The sequence below is a fragment of the Pseudophryne corroboree genome, chromosome 8 (assembly GCF_028390025.1).
Source record: "Pseudophryne corroboree isolate aPseCor3 chromosome 8, aPseCor3.hap2, whole genome shotgun sequence".
NCBI classification, from domain to species: Eukaryota; Metazoa; Chordata; class Amphibia; order Anura; family Myobatrachidae; genus Pseudophryne; species Pseudophryne corroboree.
Window position 1 is genome coordinate 339,878,978 of NC_086451.1, and position 20,966 is coordinate 339,899,943.

The 20,966-nt window shown below is 47.5% G+C and overlaps 1 protein-coding gene across 3 annotated transcripts in view; it reads left to right on the forward strand.

Annotated features, from left to right (window-relative positions):
* ARHGEF6 (Rac/Cdc42 guanine nucleotide exchange factor 6) overlaps nt 1–20,966 on the forward strand; it is a 258,983-nt gene that overhangs the window by 145,599 nt on the left and 92,418 nt on the right. The window lies entirely within an intron of this gene.

Genomic DNA, 20,966 nt, shown 5'->3' on the forward strand with positions numbered 1-20,966 from the left:
CTCGCCCAGGGTGGACAAAGCTTTGATGCGCTTATCCAAAAAGGTGGCGCTACCGTCCTCAGACACGGCAGCTCTCAAAGATCCTGCTGATCGCAGACAGGAAACGACTTTAAAATCAATTTATACACATACTGGTGCTTTACTCAGACCGGCTATAGCATCGGCTTGGGTCTGTAGCGCGGTAGCAGCTTGGACAGATACCTTGTCAGCTGATATTGATACCCTAGATAGGGATACCATTTGGTTGACCTTAGGTCACTTCAAAGACGCAGTCTTATATATGAGAGACGCTCAGAGAGACGTCTGACTACTAGGTTCAAGGGCCAACGCGATGGCGGTCTTGGCTAGGCGAGCACTGTGGACCCGCCAATGGACGGGTGATGCCGACTCAAAGAGGCATATGGAAGTTTTACCTTACAAGGGTGAGGTTTTATTTGGGGAAGGTCTCGCGGACCTAGTTTCCACAGCTACCGCGGCTAAATATACCTTTTTGTCTTATGTTCCCCAACAGCAAAAGAAAACCCCACAGTATCAGATGCAGTCCTTTCGGTCGCATAAGTCCAGAAGAGGTCGGGGCTCTTCCTTCCTCGCCAGAGGTAAGGGTAGACGGAAAAGAATGCCTGCTGCGGCCAGTTCCCAGGAACAGAAGTCCTCCCCGGCTTCTACTAAATCCACCGCATGACGCTGAGGCTCCACTGAAGGAGGCCGCACCGGTGGGGGCATGTCTTCGACTCTTCAGCCACGTCTGGGTTCAGTCGGACGTGGATCCTTGGGCGATGGAAATTGTATCCCAGGGCTACAAGCTGGAATTCGAAGACGTGCCTCCTCGTCGATTCTTCAAATTGGCTTTACCAGCTTCTCCCCCAGAGAGGGAGATAATTTTAGCTGCAATTCAAAAGCTGTGTCAACAGCAATTGATTATCAAGGTTCCCCTAACATAACAGGGGAAAGGGTACTATTCAACCCTATTTGTGGTCCCGAAACCGGATGGCCCGGTCAGACCCATTCTAAATCTAAAATCCCTGAACCTGTTCTTAAAAAGGTTCAAGTTCAAGATGGAATCGCTCAGGGCAGTCATCTCCAGCCTGGAAGGGGGGGATTTTATGCTGTCACTAGACATAAAGGATGCATACCTTCACATCCCCATATATCCTCCTCAGCAGGCATACCTGAGATTCGCTGTACAGGACTGTCATTACCAGTTTCAGACGTTGCCGTTTGGGCTTTCCACGGCCCCGAGGGTGTTCACCAAGGTAATGGCGGAAATGATGGTGCTCCTACGCAGGCAAGGAGTCACAATCATCCAGGTCTCGGGACCCTCAGGCAGTAGCGGTGGACGCTCTCGTGAAACCATGGGTGTTTCAGTCGGTCTATGTGTTCCCTCCTCTTCCTCTCATCTCAAAGATACTGAGAATCATAAGGCGAAAAAGAGTGCAGACAATACTCGTTGTTCCAGATTGGCCTCGAAGGGCCTGGTATTCAGATCTCCTGGAGCTGCTCACAGAAGATCCATGGCCTCTTCCTCTCAGGGAGGACCTGTTACAGCAGGGGCCCTGCGTGTTCCAAGACTTACCGCGGTTACGTTTGACTGCATGGCGGTCGAGCACCAAATCCTAGCTGGGAAGGGTATTTCGGAAGAAGTCATTCCTACTCTGATAAAGGCTAGGAAGGAGGTGACGGCGAAACATTATCACCGTATCTGGAGGAAGTATGTTTCTTGGTGTGAAGCCAAGAATGCTCCTACGGAAGACTTCCACTTGGGCCGGTTTCTCCACTTTCTACAGACTGGAGTGGATATGGGCCTAAAGTTAGGCTCCATTAAGGTACAGATTTCGGCCCTATCTATATTCTTCCAGAAGGATTTTCCTAAAATCTCACTGGTTTGAACCTCTTCAAACGGTTGAATTAAAATTTCTCACTTGGAATGTGGTCATGTTATTGGCCTTGGCATCTGCAAGGCGGGTGTCCGAATTGGCGGCCTCTTCCCACAAGAGCCCCTATTTGATTTTCCATGTGGATAGAGCGGAGTTGAGAACTCGTCCTCAATTTTTGCCTAAGGTGGTTTCTTCATTTCATATGAACCAGCCTATTGTGGTGCCTGTGGCTACGGGGAACTTGGAGGACTCCAAGTCCCTGGATGTAGTCAGGGCCTTAAAAATTTATGTAGCCAGGACGGCTAGGGTTAGGAAAACAGAAGCTCTGTTTGTCCTGTATGCAGCCAACAAGGTTGGCGCTACTGCTTCTAAGCAGACTATTGCTCGCTGGATCTATAACACGATTCAGCAGGCTCATTCTACGGCTGGATTGCCGTTACCAAATTCGGTGGGCTCTTCTTGGGCGGCTGCCCGAGGCGTCTCGGCATTACAGCTTTGCCAAGCAGCTACTTGGTCGGGTTCAAACACTTTTGCAAAATTCTACAAGTTTGATACCCTGGCTGATGAGGACCTTGCGTTTGCTCAGTCGGTGTTGCAGAGTCATCCGCACTCTCCCGCCCGGTTTGGAGCTTTGGTATAAACCCCATGGTCCTTACGGAGTTCCCAGCATCCTCTAGGACGTAAGAGAAAATAAGATTTTAAACCTACCGGTAAATCTTTTTCTCCTAGTCCGTAGAGGATGCTGGGCGCCCGTCCCAGTGCGGACTAAATCTGCAAGACTTGTATATAGTTGTTGCTTACATAAGGGTCATGTTACAGTTGGAATCGGTCTTTGACTGATACTGTTTCTCTAACGTCCTAGAGGATGCTGGGTACTCCGTAAGGACCATGGGGATAGATGGGCTCCGCAGGAGACATGGGCACTTTAAGAAAGAATTTAGTTCCTGGTGTGCACTGGCTCCTCCCTCTATGCCCCTCCTCCAGACCTCAGTTTGATACTGTGCCCAGAGGAGTTGGGTGCTTTTCAGTGAGCTCTCCTGAGTTTACTGATAGAAAGTATTTTGTTAGGTTTTTTATTTTCAGGGAACTCTGCTGGCAACAGACTCCCTGCATCGAGGGACTGAGGGGAGAGAAGCAGCCCTACTCTCCGAAGCTAGGTCCTGCTTCTTAGGCTACTGGACACCATTAGCTCCAGAGGGATTGGTACGCAGGATCACACCCTCGCCGTCCGTCCCAGAGCTGCACCGCCGTCCCCCTCGCAGAGCCGGAAGATAGAAGCCGGGTGAGTATGAGAAGAAAAGAAGACTTGACAGGCGGCAGAAGACTTCATGATCTTCACTAGAGGTAACGCACAGCACTGCAGCTGTGCGCCATTGCTCCACACACCTCACATACTCCAGTCACTGTAAGGGTGCAGGGCGCAGGGGGGGGCGCCCTGGGCAGCATTTGGAACCTCATGTTGGCAAAAGTACACATATATCCAGCTGGGCACTGTATATATGTATGAGCCCCCGCCAAAATTACTGTATAAGCGGGACAGAAGCCCGCCGTCGAGGGGGCGGGGCTTCTCCCTCAGCACTCACCAGCACCATTTTTTCTCCACAGCTCCGCTGAGAGGAAGCTCCCCGGAATCTCCCCTGCTGATACACGGTAGAAGAGGGTTGAAAAGAGAGGGGGAGCACATAATTAGGCGCCAAAACTATACATACAGCAGCTACTGGGTTAACATTAAGTTACTGTTATTCCTGGGATATTATAGCGCTGGGGTGTGTGCTGGCATACTCTCTCTCTGTCTCTCCAAAGGGCCTTGTGGGGGAACTGTCTTCAGAAAGGACATTCCCTGTGTGTGTGTGTGGTGTGTCGGTACGCTTGTGTCGACATGTCTGATGAAGAAGGCTATGTGGGAGAGGAGCAGGAGCAAATGAATGTGGTGTCTCTGCCGACGGCGCTGACACCTGATTGGATGGATATGTGGAAGGTTTTAAATGATAATGTTAATTCCTTGCATAAAAGATTTGACAAGGCGGATGCATTGGGACAGTCAGGGTCTCAACCCGTGCCTGACCCTCTGTCGCAGGGACAGTCAGGGTCTCCTAACCGCCCACTATCCCAAATTGTTGACAAAGATACCGACATGGATTCTGACTCCAGTGTCGATTACGATGATGCAAAGTTACAGACAAAATTGGCTAAATCCCTTCGATATATGATTATAGCAATAAAGGATGTTTTGCACATCACAGAGGAAACCCCTGTATCTGTCACGAGGGTGTATATGTATAAGGGAAAGAAGCCTGAGGTAACTTTTCCCCCCTCACACGAACTGAATGAGTTATGTGAAAAAGCTTGGGAATCTCCAGATAAGAAAATGCAGATTTCCAATCGGATTCTTATGGCGTATCCTTTCCCGCCAACGAATAGGCTACGATGGGAATCCTCCCCTAGGGTGGACAAAGCTTTAACACGCTTATCCAAAAAGGTAGCCCTGCCGTCCCAGGATACGGCTACCCTCAAAGATGCTGCTGACCGCAAACAGGAGGTTACCCTGAAGTCCATTTATACACATTCAGGTACCTTAGTAAGACCGGCAATTGCGTCGGCCTGGGTGTGTAGTGCTGTAGCGGCATGGACGGATACCTTATCTGAGGATTTGGATACCCTAGATAAGGATACTGTATTATTGACCCTGGGGCATATAAAAGACGCTGTCTTATATAAGAGAGATGCTCAAAGAGACATTAATCTACTGCAGGCATGTCCAAACTGCGGCCCTCCAGCTGTTGTGAAACTACATATCCCAACATGCCCTGACACAGCTATAGCATTCTCTGACAACAAAACTGTGTCAGGGCATGCTTGGATATGTAGTTTCACAACAGCTGGAGGGCCGCAGTTTGGACATGCCTGGTCTACTGGGTTCTAGAAAAAACGCTATGTCGATTTCTGCCAGAAGGGTCCTGTGGACTCTGCAGTGGACAGGTAATGCCGACTCAAAAAGGCATATGGAGGTTTTACCTTACAGGGGTGAGGAATTGTTCGGGGGAAGGTCTCTCGGACCTGGTCTCCACAGCTACAGCTGGAAAGTCACATTTTTTGCCTTATGTACCCTCACAGCCTAAGAGAGCACCGCATTATCAAATGCAGTCCTTTCGTTCACAAAGAAACAAGAAAGTCCGAGGTGCGTCCTTTCTTGCCAGAGGTAGGGGCAGAGGAAAGAAGCTGCACAACACAGCTAGTTCCCAGGAACAGAAGTCCTCACCGGCCTCTGCAAAATCCACCGCATGACGCTGGGGCTCCACTGGCGGAGTCGGGCCTGGTGGGGGCACGTCTTCGGAATTTCAGCCACATGTGGGTTCACTCCCAGGTGGATCCTTGGGCAATAGAAATTGTGTCTCAGGGTTACAAGCTGGAATTCGAAGAGGTGCCTCCTCGCCGGTATTTCAAATCGGCCCTACCATCTTCCCCCCCAAGAGAGGGAAATAGTGTTAAACGCAATACAAAAATTGTATCTTCAGCAGGTGGTGGTCAAGGTTCCCCTCCTTCAACAAGGAAGGGGTTATTATTCGACCATGTTTGTAGTCCCGAAACCGGACGGTTCGGTCAGACCCATATTGAATTTAAAATCTCTGAGCCTATACTTGAAAAGGTTCAAGTTCAAGATGGAATCGCTAAGAGCGGTCATCGCAAGCCTGGAAGGGGGGGATTTTATGGTGTCACTGGACATAAAGGATGCGTACCTTCATGTCCCCATTTATCCACCTCATCAGGCGTACCTAAGATTTGCGGTACAGGATTGTCATTACCAATTTCAGACGTTGCCGTTTGGTCTCTCAACGGCCCCGAGGATTTTCACCAAGGTAATGGCGGAAATGATGGTGCTCCTGCGGAAGCAAGGTGTCACAATTATCCCGTACTTGGACGATCTCCTCATAAAAGCGAGATCAAGAGAGCAGTTGCTGAACAGCGTATATCTATCACTGAAAGTGTTACAGCAACACGGCTGGGTTCTCAATATTCCAAAGTCGCAGTTGGTTCCTACGACTCGTCTACCCTTCTTGGGCATGATTCTGGACACGGACCAGAAGAGGGTTTATCTCCCGATAGAGAAGGCCCAGGAACTCATGACTCTTGTCAATAACCTATTGAAACCAAAACAGGTGTCAGTGCATCATTGCTCTCGACTCCTGCGAAAGATCGTGGCATTATACGAGGCCATTCCCTTCGGCAGGTTCCATGCGAGGACTTTCCAATGGGACCTACTGGACAAGTGGTCCGGGTCACATCTTCAGATGCATCGGTTGATCACTCTGTCCCCCAGGGCCAGGGTGTCACTACTGTGGTGGCTGCAGAGTGCTCACCTTCTCGAGGGCCGCAGATTCGGCATTCAGGACTGGATCCTGGTGACCACAGACGCAAGCCTCCGAGGTTGGGGAGCAGTCACACAGGGAAGAAATTTCCAGGGTCTTTGGTCAAGTCAAGAGACTTGTCTTCACATCAACATCCTGGAGCTAAGGGCCATATACAACGCCCTACGTCAAGCGGAGACCTTACTTCGCGACCAACCAGTTCTGATCCAGTCAGACAACATCACTGCAGTGGCTCATGTAAACCGCCAAGGCGGCACAAGGAGCAGAGTGGCAATGGCGGAAGCCACCAGAATTCTTCGCTGGGCGGAGAATCATGTAAGCACACTGTCAGCAGTGTTCATTCCGGGAGTGGACAACTGGGAAGCAGACTTCCTCAGCAGACACGACCTACACCCGGGAGAGTGGGGACTTCATCCAGAAGTCTTCGCACAGATTGTGAGTCGGTGGGAACTGCCACAGATAGACATGATGGCGTCCCGCCTCAACAAAAAGCTACAGAGGTATTGCACCAGGTCAAGAGACCCTCAGGCAGTAGCGGTAGACGCCCTAGTGACACCGTGGGTGTTCCGGTCAGTCTATGTATTTCCTCCTCTTCCTCTCATACCAAAGGTGTTGAGGATAGTAAGAAGAAAAGGAGTGAGAACAATCCTCATTGTTCCAGATTGGCCAAGACGGACCTGGTATCCAGTTCTGCAGGAACTGCTCACAGAAGATCCGTGGCCTCTTCCTCTAAGACAGGACCTGTTGCAACAGGGACCCTGTCTGTTCCAAGACTTACCGCGGCTGCGTTTGACGGCATGGCGGTTGAACGCCGGATCCTAGCAGAAAAAGGCATTCCGGTTGAGGTTATCCCTACACTGATAAAGGCTAGGAAGGAAGTAATAGCAAAACATTATCACCGTATATGGCGAAAATATGTTTCTTGGTGTGAGACCAAGAATGCTCCTACGGAAAAATTCCATCTGGGCCGTTTCCTTCACTTCCTACAAACTGGAGTGAATTTGGGCCTTAAATTAGGTTCCATTAAGGTCCAGATTTCGGCCCTATCCATTTTCTTTCAAAAAGAATTGGCTTCTCTCCCAGAAGTTCATACTTTTGTAAAGGGAGTGCTGCATATTCAGCCTCCTTTTGTGCCTCCGGTGGCACCTTGGGATCTTAACGTGGTGTTAAGTTTCCTAAAGTCACACTGGTTTGAACCACTTAAAACGGTGGAGTTGAAATATCTCACGTGGAAGGTGGTCATGTTATTAGCCTTGGCTTTGGCTAGGCGAGTGTCTGAATTAGCGGCTTTGTCACATAAAAGCCCCTATTTGGTTTTCCATTTGGATAGAGCAGATTTGCGGACCCGTTCGCAATTTCTGCCAAAAGTGGTTTCATCTTTTCATATGAACCAACCTATTGTGGTGCCTGTGGCTACACGTGACTTGAAGGATTCCGAGTTACTTGATGTGGTCAGGGCTTTGAAAATTTACGTAGCCAGAAGTAGCCAGAAGTCAAGCGCATTCTACGGCTGGTTTGCCGTTACCAAAATCGGTCAAGGCCCATTCCACTAGGAAGGTGGGCTCTTCTTGGGTGGCTGCCCGGGGGAACCTCGGCACTACAGCTGTGTCGAGCTGCTACTTGGTCGGGTTCAAACACTTTTGCAAAATTGTACAAGTTTGATACCCTGGCTGAGGAGGACCTCATGTTTGCTCAATCGGTGCTGCAGAGTCATCCGCACTCTCCCGCCCGTTTGGGAGCTTTGGTATAATCCCCATGGTCCTTACGGAGTCCCCAGCATCCTCTAGGACGTTAGAGAAAATAAGATTTGACTTACCGGTAAATCTATTTCTCATAGTCCGTAGAGGATGCTGGGCGCCCGTCCCAAGTGCGGACTTCTTCTGCAATACTTGTATATAGTTATTGCTTCAATAATGGTTATGTTATAGTTGCATCGGTCTTGAACTGATGATATGTTGTCTTCATACTGTTGACTGGGTAGTTATCACAAGTTATACGGTGTGATTGGTGTGTCTGGTATGAATCTTGCCCTTGGATTAACAAAATCCTTTCCTCGTACTGTCCATCTCCTCTGGGCACAGTTTCTCTAACTGAGGTCTGGAGGAGGGGCATAGAGGGAGGAGCCAGTGCACACCAGGAACTAAATTATTTCTTAAAGTGCCCATGTCTCCTGCGGAGCCCGTCTATCCCCATGGTCCTAACGGAGTCCCCAGCATCCTCTACGGACTACGAGAAATAGATTTACCGGTAAGTAAAATCTTATTTTTTTGTTCATACTGTCAACTGGTTGCGTATTTTCCAGGTTATATGGTATGATTGGTGTGGGCTGGTATGAATCTTGCCCTTAGATTAACAAAATCCTTTCCTCATGTTGTCCATCTCCTCTGGGCACAGTTTCTCGAACTGAGGTCTGGAGGAGGGGCATAGAGGGAGGAGCCAGTGCACACCCATACTAAAATTTCTTGTAGTGCCCATGTCTCCTGCGGAGCCCGTCGTATACCTCATGGTCCTTACGGAGTCCCCAGCATCCTCTACGGACTAGGAGAAAAAGATTTACCGGTAGGTTTAAAATCTTATTATTATTTTTTTTGAGCGATCTTTCTAAAAAGCGTCTTATATGTACCTTAGAAAGAGTCGCTCCAACAACTCCCCGCCGGATCGCGACAACGCTTACCCACGTTTACAGTGCTGTTTCGGCGGGCGTCTGTGCAGGATGTACTAGCAAGTCCAGCAGACACCAGGCTGTGGTCGGAACACGGGGAGAAGGTAAGGCATCGGTTCCGCTTAGAGGGGAAATGCGAGACACAGCCGCACTGTTTTGGGATTGAGACTACCAAACAGTCGCTGATGCGGCTGCCACCTTGGGTGCACCAGCGCTAGGCCTCAGGGATCATAGGCTCCAGGGATAGTATGAGACCGCGATCCCCATTGTTGATGTCAGCAGTGGGGAGTCAGACGCTCCCCTGTTCGCCCCTCCCCCCGGTTCATGACCAGTTTCCTCCGACTTTCCCACCATGAACTGATTTCCCGCTTCCATCTGAGACGCTATGTATCTATAAGAACCCAGTCGCAGCATAGGCGGCTGTATGACTGGTGCGTCAGTGTTCATTTGGACGTCTGTGTTCACAGTAGGTTCACAGGGCGGTTATGTACACTAATAGCGTCTGGATCCACTCAGCGTTCACTAACGTTTTGATTGATCCTGGAAGTGGGGTGAAGTCTCCCTCTCCTGAGCTAGGTAATACAGCACTAAGGGGGTAATGCAGATCTGATCGCTCGCTAGCGTTTTTTGCAGCACTGCGATCAGGTCAAAACTGTGCATCGGTATGCACCGCAATGCGCAGGTGCGTCGCACGGGTACAAAGCGGATCATTGCTGTGCGATGGGTTTTACGAAGAATCCATTCGCACAGCCGATCGCAAGGAGATTGACAGCAGGAAGGCGTTTGTGGGTGGCAACTGGCCGTATTCAGGGAGTGGTTTGAAAAACGCAGGCGTGTCCAAGTGTTTGCAGGGCGGGTGTCTGACGTCAATTCTGGCCACAGACAGGCTGAAGTGATCTCAGCAGTTGAGTAAGTACTGGGCAACTCAGAAATTGCACAAAGTTTTTATGTACCGCTCGGCTGCACAAATGCGATCGCACACTTGCACAGCTAAAATGCACTCCCCGGTGGGCGGCGACTATGCGAACGCAGGACTGCAAAAAACAGCTAGCGAGCTATCAGGTCTGAATTAGCCCCCAAGTCTCTATCTACCATTGAGTACAGATAGTTGGATAATTGCCTGATGCATATGAGTCTGTAAAATATTGCTGCAGTTTCTTTCGCTGTGCGACTGAATACGTTTAAAGTCCTATGTAAGGTAATGCAGTAATATGTTTCTCCTACATACTTGAAATGTATCTGTAGTTGTATATGTGCTCATATTGCTTATTATACTAAGGTATAACCTGTGACCGATTGCTAGTGTGATTGCTGACTTTGCTATTTTCTGTCAGTTTCTATGTATTACAATCCTCAATGCTGGTGCAAAGCAGGGAGGGGTCAGATTGTAAGTCACTTTAACAAGTTTTAAAGTGATTTCAGTCACAAATTGTGTAGTTAACACTGTACAGGTGTGTGATTTCTTTATCATGTCTAAGAGAAGGAAGGGTAAGGAGGATACACTCTCCACAGCAGCACCGACACTCATTTCATGTTTGTCTTGCAATGCTGGGTTAAACTCTCAGGATCTGGTTCAAAATGGATTATGTGCAAACTGTTTTAGTTTTCATTGAAGCCTCCTGAATAATGCAAGGCAGGCACAGGTTCAAATGGATCCCCAATGGGCTACATTTGCACAGATATTATCTAGTATAGCTGAGCAGATAATGCCAGCTCCTATACCAAGGCTAGGTTACCCTATTAACCCTTACATGCAACATTCCACCTGGGGTTTATCACATCCAGTACAGGAATCTGCAGCCTTTCAAAAAAAAAAAAAAAACAGGCGGAAAGGCCGATGGAAAGTAAATCACATAGACCTGAAACAACATTTTTACATTCTACACATGTTTCAGATGGGGACTCGTCGGAGGATGAGGACTCATCGCACTCCAGGGTATATTTACTAAGGTCCCAATTTCATTTGAGGTTTTTTTTTTTTTCAAAGTGTGATCTCGGGAATTTACTAAACACAAATCTCGGCAGTGTTGGGGCTATTCGTATTGAGATACACTGCTGACCACACAAATATGAATGAATAGACCATAGGTCAAATGCGGCTGTTATTTTATACAACTCGGTAATTTACTAAGAATTCGTATTCTCAAACACTGCCAGGAAAGCATAGAATTTGTAAAAATATGGTGCTTTGAAATAGAACTGCTTTTTGCTGGCGTGTTTGGATAGTCATGCACGGATCTGTGAGATCCATGCATGCTTATCAGTGTAAAAGGGTCTGAAAGAGTTTAAAATCATAAAAAAAAAAAATTCTTGGGGTCCCCCCTCCTAAGCATACCAGCCTCGGGCTCTTAGAGGAGAAATAAAATAACAAATATTAGCCCCTACCGGTCAGCTGTCCTCCTCCCTGTCCCTCAGTGGTGGGGGTTGTTCATAGTGGAGTGCTGCGAATACTGAGCAGCGGGCGGGCAGGTGTGGATGTGGGGGGGGGGCAAGGAAAGCTGGCGGGAACTGGAAGATGTGTATGCAGGTGGGTGGGCTGGTTGGGTGGTGAGTTGCCGCGGCCGTGACCTATGATATCACACCGCCGCGTCATCAAGGCACAGGTCACAGCCTGGGCATGAATGATCCTTTAAGAAGAACCCAGGCCAACAGTTCACTCTAAAGGTGCAGGAAGCTGCTCTGGCTCCGTGGCACACTTTGCAACTGGTCGCGGCACACTGGTTGAAAAAGCCTGCTGTAGAGGATCCTCTGGCTTTGCCCTTAAACTTCCAGTCCGAAAGGACTGTAGAGTAGGTCCTGAGTAGGTCTTCCTAGTTGGGGGAGCTGCAGAAGGAAGATATGTAGACTTACCTGCAGTAGCTTTGGACATCCATTTGTCTAGTTCGTCTCCAAATAAGGCCTCTCCTGTGAAGGGTAGGCCTTCCACGCCTTTCTTGGAGTTCGCGTCCGCAATCCACTGGCGTAACCATAAGCACCTGATTGCTGACACTGCCATAGCCGTGGTGCGTGCATTAAGCAAACCACTTCTTTTATGGCTTCAACCATAAAGTTTGCAAAGTCCTGTATATGTTGCAGGAATAAAACAATCTCCCCCGTAAATAAGGAATCCAACCCCTCAAGTAGGTTACCTGACCATCTAGCAATGGCTTTAGTAATCCACGCACATGCTATAGTGGATCTCTGGGCCACCCCAGCAGCTGTGTACAAGGATTTCAGTGTAGTCTCAATCTTGCTATCAGCCGTGTTTGTCAGGGAGTCAGCACCAAGACAGGCAACACAATTTTCCGTGACAGCCTGGATACTGATGCATCCTCTATCGGTGGATTTTTCCATTTTTTCCTATCCTCAGGAGGAAAAGGAAAAGAAGAGATTAACCTTTTAGGGATCTGAAATTTCTTATCAGGATTAACCCACGATTCTTCAAACAGGGTATTCAATTCCTTTGACACAGGAAAAGTGACTGAGGATTTCTTTTTTACATTAAAATAAGATTCCTCACACTCCTCTGCCACTTTATCAGGAATTTAAGAATGTCTCTGATAGCTTCCCCCCCCCCCCTTTCTGAATCCACCTCCACCTCCTCCATGTCTGACCCCTCACCTGATTCGCACAGACTTATATTACAGCCTCTGTGTGTCTACTAACTATCCGATATTAGACAGTGTCAATTTTGGCACATAAAGGTATCTGTCAAATACAGATAACATAACTATTAAAATTATCAATTTGATGAGCTTGATTCATAGGGTAATTATCAAAGATATCTGAGAAAATTATTCCCCCGTGAGTAGAGGACGTTACTTCTAGTGTCCGCCTCCGGAGGGAGTGGCTAATGGTTTATAAGGAAGCTGGGCCGATATCATTCAGAAGCTGTTCCCCCCTTTGTGAACAAGCCACGGGCGAAACGTACGTTAAAGGAAGGAGCGTGCGGGCGCCTTGCCAGTGCGCACGGCGGGCTGCCCCCCTGGTACAGGTCGTATGAAACGAAGTATTTTGCTGTGAAGCCTCTTATCAAAGATATCATGTTGGTCTGATATTACAATGCACTAATATGCTAAACAGTTGTATGATCACTGTATGACAAATGTAATTTTTGATATACAACCACAGACCATACATATATGCATATGCGCTTCACAGATCCATTATGATAAACTCCACCATATTTGTACAAGTTTATGAATGACCCTGAATTTAAAGTAGCATGAACCCTGGAGCATTAAAGGTGTGCTACAATTTCCTACGGATACTCTTTATCTTTTAGATATACTTTCAGCAATAACTCTGGGCAACCTTTATACTCAGAGTCAAGATATAACTACTAATTATTGAACAATGTTGTCAAGGACAACAAACCACCTGGTTTATATATATATACACCTTCATTCTCAACACTGCGCTCTTTAATCAGGATGTATGCTATATAAACTAATATTATTATTTCTGTAGGATTAACTATGATTGTCACGATAGATGAGTATAAGACATAAAGGCTAATTGGATATAAGAACCAGTAATATCTCCACCAAATTATAGTGGTCTGAAAAAAGTTACATAATAACTCAATTGGTTTCCATGTATATAAATATGGATTTGGATGAAACCTATGTAAAGAGTTAGAGAACGTTGTTTTTTCTGTGATATACAGTATGTGATGATCCTCATTAGAGGTAATATGCAACAAATGATCATAGAGAATATTTACAACATCTTCTGTACTTCTAAGACCACAATAGCAAAGTGTCAGTAACCCCGGAATTGGCTGCACTGATCATAGTATTAACAGCCAAGATCTGAGGCGAATGAGACACAGTGCATAACTGACTGGTCTGTTTTACATTTCCATTGACTAGCATCAGTAATGGTCTCTCACCACGCATATAATGCTTAGACACATGCGTGGCAGCAGAACCACGAAGTTTGCAATATAGTCTTGCCTTAACACATTCTGTACTCTTTTCAACACCGGAGCAGGTGAAGTGTAAGTAGCTCTCTCATTGGCTGCACTGACCAAAGGTCATCAACCAAAAGTAGAAGCGAATGAAACACTCACCGTCAATGCTCTGGCACTGTCTGTGACTCTAGAGACTGGCATAAGTAAAGGTCTCTCACCTACGTATATAATGCAAGAGCACATACGAGGCAGCAGAACCTAGAAAACCGCCATAAGGTCTTGACTTCAGGTGTCATTCATAATAACACTCTCCATCAACAAAAAGGGCTAAGGCCCATTGGAGTTTACATAAACTGTACCTTTTAATTTGTTTAATGTTGTGTTATATGTAGTGTGTCTATATTTCGCCTTTTTAGATCAAGTGAGTGGTTACTCTATAATATTTTAAATATTCTATAATAAAAGTTAAGTTTCAATAGAGTTTCTCTTCTATTTCTATCTTTCTTCTAATCTTTCTTTCCCTAACACTGATCCAAGGGTACTGTATATATTCAAGACACCAACTGAGTGCCCAACGTAGGAGAGTTCTTTCTTCTTTTTTACCCTCTCTGGTAAAAACTTTGTTGTAAAAATTGATTCCAACTCTCAGGGAGCACCCCCCATTGCCCTTAATCAATACACAAGCACAGAAGTGCGAGATATTTGGAAACTGGGGTAAAAGTGTCTCTCTTTCAGAGACTGTCCTTTGACCTTTATTTTATTGCTCTCCAGTCTGTGCGGTTAACAACTCCCCTTTTTTCCCTCAGTGTCAGTCAGACTGCAGGATATGGGCCAGAGTTCGCTTTTGTGGACAAATGGCAAGGGACTGAGACGCTTGTTTGGGGACTAAGGGGTATATGCAATTGCGGTCGAATTGCCGCAAAAGTTGAAAAACGGGGCATTTTCGACAAAAACATGTCGAATTGGATTCGACAATGCAATACAGTACTTTTCGACAAAAAACCTGCCGTTTCAGATTCGACTTTTTGCAATTCGACATTTACTCAAATTCGACATGTCTGCAATGTTAAAAATGCGGCTTTTCGACAAAAGTATATTCAATTGAAGAATGTCGATTCGACAACAGTGCTTTTCGACAGTAATTTCGTCAATTTCATTCCGCCTCACTTTGCTGGCGGAATCTAATAAAAAAATTGAAAAACATGTTTTTTTGTGTGTTTTTGTTGTTGTTGCTAACAGCATATCTATTTATATTAGAAGGGATTATCTACTTGGTTTGTCTATTAGGAGGCACAAGTATTATTTATATATTTTTTAAAAGAATATATTTTTTTTAACTGACTAAAATAGAGAGAGCATGGTTTTCAGTGGGAAGGGGTGGGAATGGGTTAAAATCAAGAAAAAAAAATGTGTGGGGTCCCCCCTCCTAAGCATAACCAGCCTCGGGCTCTTTGAGCCGGTCCTGGTTGTAAAAATACGGGGGGAAAATTGACAGGGGATCCTCCGTATTTTTAGAACCAGCACCGGGCTCTGCGTCCGGTCCTGGTGCAAAAAATACGGGGGACAAAAGACGTAGGGGTCCCCCGTATTTTTAACACCAGCACAGGGCTCCACTAGCTGGAGAGATAATGCAACAGCCGGGGGACACTTTTATATTGGTCCCTGCGGCCGTGGCATTAAATCCCCAACTAGTCACCCCTGGCCGGGGTACCCTGGAAGAGTGGGGACCCCTTAAATCAAGGGGTCCCCCCCTCCAGCCACCCAAGTGCCAGGGGTGAAGCCCGAGGCTGTCCCCCTTCATCCAAGGGCTGCGGATGGGGGGCTGATAGCCTTGTGTCAAATAAAAGAATTATGTTTTTTGCAGCAGAACTACAAGTCCCAGCAAGCCTCCCCCGCAAGCTGGTACTTGGAGAACCACAAGTACCAGCACGCGGGGGGGAAACGGGCCCGCTGGTACCTGTAGTTCTACTGCAAAAAAAATACCCAAATAAAAACAGTACACGCACACCGTGAAAGTAAAACTTTATTACATACATGCCGACACACACATACTTACCTATGTTCACACGCCGACCTCTGTCCACTTCTCCAAGTAGAATCCACGGTGTACCTGAAAATAAAATTATACTCGCCAAAATTATACTCGCCAAAATCCAGTGTAGCTGTGTCCTGTTCTTTTTTGTAATCCACGTACTTGGCAAAAAAAGAAAACGCATTACCCGGACCACGCACTGAAAGGGGTCCCATGTTTACACATGGGACCCCTTTCCCCGAATGCTGAGACCCCCCGTGACTCCTGTCACAGAGGGTCCCTTCAGCCAATCAGGGAGCGCCACGTCGTGAGCTGTCAGACGCGCATAACACATACCGCTCCATTATCTTCAATGGTGGGAACTTTGCGGTCAGCGGTGAGGTTACCCGCGGTCAGCCGCTGACCGCGAGTAACCTCACCGCTGACCGCAAAGTTCCCACCATTGAAGATGAAGGGACCCTCTGTGACAGGAGTCACGGGGGGTTTCAGCATTTGGGGAAAGGGGTCCCATGTGTAAACATGGGACCCCTTTCAGTGCGTGGTCCGGGTAATGCGGTTTGTTTTTTTGCCAAGTACGTGGATTACAAAAAAGAAGAGGACATATGCTACACTGGATTTTGGTGAGTATAATTTTATTTTCAGGTACCCCATGGATTCATCTTGGAGACATGGACAGAGTCGGCGTGTGAACATAGGTAAGTATGTGTGTGTCGGCATGTATGTAATAAAGTTTTACTTTCATGGTGTGTGTGTACTGTTTTTATTTGGGTATTTTTTTTGCAGTAGAACTACAGGTACCAGCGGGCCCGTTTCCCCCCCCGCATGCTGGTACTTGTGGTTCTCCAAGTACTAGCTTGCGGTGGAGGCTTGCTGGGACTTGTAGTTCTGCTGCAAAAAAACATTCTTTTATTTGACACAATGCTATCAGCCCCCCATCCGCAGCCCTTGGATGGGGGGGACATCATCGGGCTTCACCCCTGGCCCTTGGGTGGCTGGAGGGGGGGACCCCTTGATTTAAGGGGTCCCCACTCTTCCAGGGTACCCCAGCCAGGGGTGACTAGTTGGGGATTTAATGCCACGGCCGCAGGGACCGATATAAAAGTGTCCCCCGGCTGTGGCATTATCTCTCCAGCTAGTGGAGCCCGGTGCTGGTGTTAAAAAGACGGGGGACCCCTACGTCTTCTGTCCCCCGTATTTTTTGCACCAGGAGCGGACGCAGAGCCCGGTGCTGGTTCTAAAAATACGGGGATCCCCTGTCAATTTTTCCCCGTATTTTTACAACCAGGACCGGCTCAAAGAGCCCAAGGCTGGTTATGCTTAGGAGGGGGGATCCCACGCAATTTTTTTCAGGGTTTTTTAACCATTTTTGTGCCATCCAAAAAGTCGAATCCAGGACGCACACTATCCGTCAATTGGTCCGTTTTTCGACAGCGGGACTGTCGAATCCGTTTTTTATTGAATATGTCGAATTCGGGTCCCGGCGGGAGGGTAAGTGACTGTCGAATTGTGTCGAATTTTAAAACGGTCTAATTCCAGCCGGAATTCGACCGCAATTGCATATACCTCTAAGTCTCTGTTCATAATCTCATCCACAGACTGTCTTAAGTATTGCGTCTCTCTCTCATTGCAGGACAATGTATTAGGAATATTGGAAATCATTCCTTTGAGGGAATCCAGCCATGCTGGGTCAGCCCCGCTAGCCTGAGAAGGTGCACTACACTGAGTACACGGTAGTGAGCTCCCTGGGGAAGAGGAACACTCTGCCATACATGAAGCACACACTTTGCCTGACATATTGTAAATGTGACAGCACACACACACAGGAGAGGTCTAAAGCACAATTAACCCACAAAGAGCCCTTCCAGGGAGACACAGAGGTATATGGAGCCAGCCCACCGCACCCTTATTGCTAATGCCAAGCTTAGCCGGGCCGCAGACTAAGTACCCAGATTGAGGATTTAGTACACTAATAATCCCCCCCCCCCCGGTACCGCTGAGTTAATCTGGAGTCACAGCGGAGGAGGTGCACGTCCCTGTCAGTCAGCAGCTGTGTCCACTGCAGAGGGAAAATGGCTCTGGTGAGCTGCTCTCATAGTGAAGCCCCACCCCTTCAATGGCGCGCAGTCTTAACACTTTTTTTTACTGGCTGAGGTAGTTTGTGCTTAAAATGGAGACATATCTGTTTTAAGGCTTTTTTTGCCAGTGTGGGTACAGTGTACTGAGACGCAGTTGTGTACTGAGTCTGGAGACGCAATCCGCCCCGGTGAGAAGCCGTGCATCTCTTTGCCCTCATGCCGCCATAATGGCCGGTGACCCACTAACCGGGGCGCCGGCTTAGTACTCACCAGTCTTCTTTCTTCTGGCTCTGTTAGGGGTGGCGACGTGGTGGGGCTTGCGAATAGTTCCCTCGGGAGCTAGTGTCCTGTCAGCGGGGAACGGGACTATTAACCCTTCAAGAGGTTGGGCGGTCCCCCACCTCCCTAAGTCCCATGAAGCAGGCAGGCTGGTGCCATCCAGACCTGTCTGAAAATAACAAACAGAAAAATAAATGCAGAAAACTCTTCAGGAGCTTCCATAAGCATGACCGTCTCCTCCGGGCACATTTTCTAAACTGAGTCTGGTAGGAGGGGCATAGAGGGAGGAGCCAGCCCACACTATCAAATTCTTAGTGCCCATGGCTCCTAGTGGACCCATCTATACCCCATGGTACTAAATGGAACCACAGTATCCTCTAGGACGTAAAAGAAAGTGAAGTTTCCTTCCACACACAAATCCAAGCCTAGATTTTCAGCTTTTTGGCCCTTTCAGACTCAAGGAAAAGCAAAAGGAAAGGGTTATGGTAAACAGTCTCAATCTGACATGTCTGGCAAGACTAAAAAGCATTGGGCTACCAGAGAGCCGGCTTCCAAGCCATCAGCCATCAGGGTGGGAGGCTGACTTCTTCAGTTTTCACAGATCTGGCAGCAGTCTACCACAGATGCCTGGGTGCAAGAAGCGGTATCTCACGGTTATGTGTTTGCTTTCAAGAAACACCCTCCACAAAGGTTTTTTTGTACCAGCCCGTCTTCTGTGGAAACTAAGGCCAGGGCTTTGCAAGAGTCAGTTTAGAAGTTGCTTCAGTAAGGAGTGATAATTCCAGTTCCTCCTGCACAACGAGGACAAGGTTTTTATTTTAACCTGTTTCTAGTCAAGAAGCCAAATGGGTCGTTCCAGCCCATGCTCAATCTCAAAGTGCTGAACAAGTACATTTGGGTACCTTAGTTTCATATGGAGACTATGCATTCCATTATTTTGGCCATGGAGCCGGAGGACTTTATAGTATCCCTGGATATCCAGGATGCTTACCTACATGTTGCTATAGCACTGTCCCATCAGCGCTATCTCAGGTTTGCTATCCTCCAGCAACATTTTCAGTTTCAGGCTCTACCATTTGGACTGGCCACAGCTCCCGGAGTATTCACCAAAATTATGGTGGTAATGGCAGCTTATCTCCGTCAGCAGGTGATAAGTATTTTTCCATACCTTGATGATTTATTAATCCTGGCACAATCTCATGAATTGCTTCAGTGTAATCTGCAACAGACAATAGCTTGTTTGCAGAGACACAGTTGGCTCATAAATTGGGCAAAGTCGTCCCTGGTTCCATCAATCAAAACGGATGACTCATTTGGGGGCTGTGTTGGATTCGGGTCTTCAGAGAGTAATTTTACCTCTGAACAAAATATCCAAAATTCAGTCAAGGATTCAGGAGCTACTACACAGTCAAAGGGTATCCGTTCTCGCAGCAATGCGGGTGATGGGATAGATGGTGTCGACATTCAACATGGTGGAGTATGCTCAGTTCCACTCGAGGCCTCTGCAACGTCTGATCCTTTCCAAATGGCTTTTACAAGCACCTGGATTGACTGTCTTTGACGGCATGGCTCTTGATACTTCCATTCTGAAAGCAAGAGGATTCTCACAACAGTTAATTCATACAATGCTCAGAGCAAGGAAACCTTCCTCAGCTCACATTTTTCACCGAATATGGCAAGCCTATATTCAATGGTGCAGAAATTTGACCCTAGGTCTTTCAGAGTTTCCAGAGTCCTAGCATTCCATCAGGCAGGAATGGACAAAGGGTTTATCCTGTGGATACTGTGGACTTAGGAGAAATAGAGATATCAACGGTAAGTCTACAATAGCTATTATTTTCCATTGATCCAAACAAATATAGTCCTTTCATAAAAAATCCTCTCAATGAACATCCCAATCATCTGACTAATAGATTTTTGTTAATCATAAAATATTCCATAAAAAGCATCTCAATAAGAGCACTTACACTCCACACATGAGCCAGTAGTTTGAGCCAGAAGATATTAAAGGAGCTCACCAGACCTTTTGAAGCCAAATCAATGTGGTATCACAGCTCACAGGTTGCTGACATCCAGGGACCGCTGTTTTGCTGCACTGCTGTCCTTCCTATATGATCCTGTTGCCGCAAGCACACTAGCGCTCGCGGGCTCTCCCACTGCTTTTATGGGACTCCAAACAGCTCTATTACCGGTAGTGACTACTTTCGTGTGCTGCTGACATATTTGAACCCTGAATCGGGTTTTTGTCGAGCCACCTTCCACATGTCATCTCTGACATAAACTGTAAATGGGCCGACATTGGGGGTAATTCTAAGTTGATCGCAGCAAGAACTTTGTTAGCAGTTGGGCAAAACGGGTGTAGTACTGTATGCCGGCGGTCGGGCTCCCGGCGACCAGCATACCGGCGCCGGGAGCCCGACCGCCGGCATACCAACAGTGTGGCGAGCGCAAATGAGCCCCTTGCGGGCTCGCTGCGGGCACGGTGGCGTGCCACGCTATTTTATTCTCCCTCCAGGGGGGTCGTGGACCCCCACAAGGGAGAATAAGTGTCGGTATGCCGGCTGTCGGGATTCTGCCGCCAGTATACTGTGTGCCGGGATCCCGACAGCCGGCATACTGAAGACCACCCAGGCAAAACCATGTGCAATGCAGGGGAGGCAGATATAACATGTGCAGAGAGAGTTAGATTTGGGTGTGTTGTGTTCAATCTGCAATCTAAATTGCAGTGTAAAAATAAAGCAGCCAGTATTTACCCTGCACAGAAACAAAATAACCCACCCAAA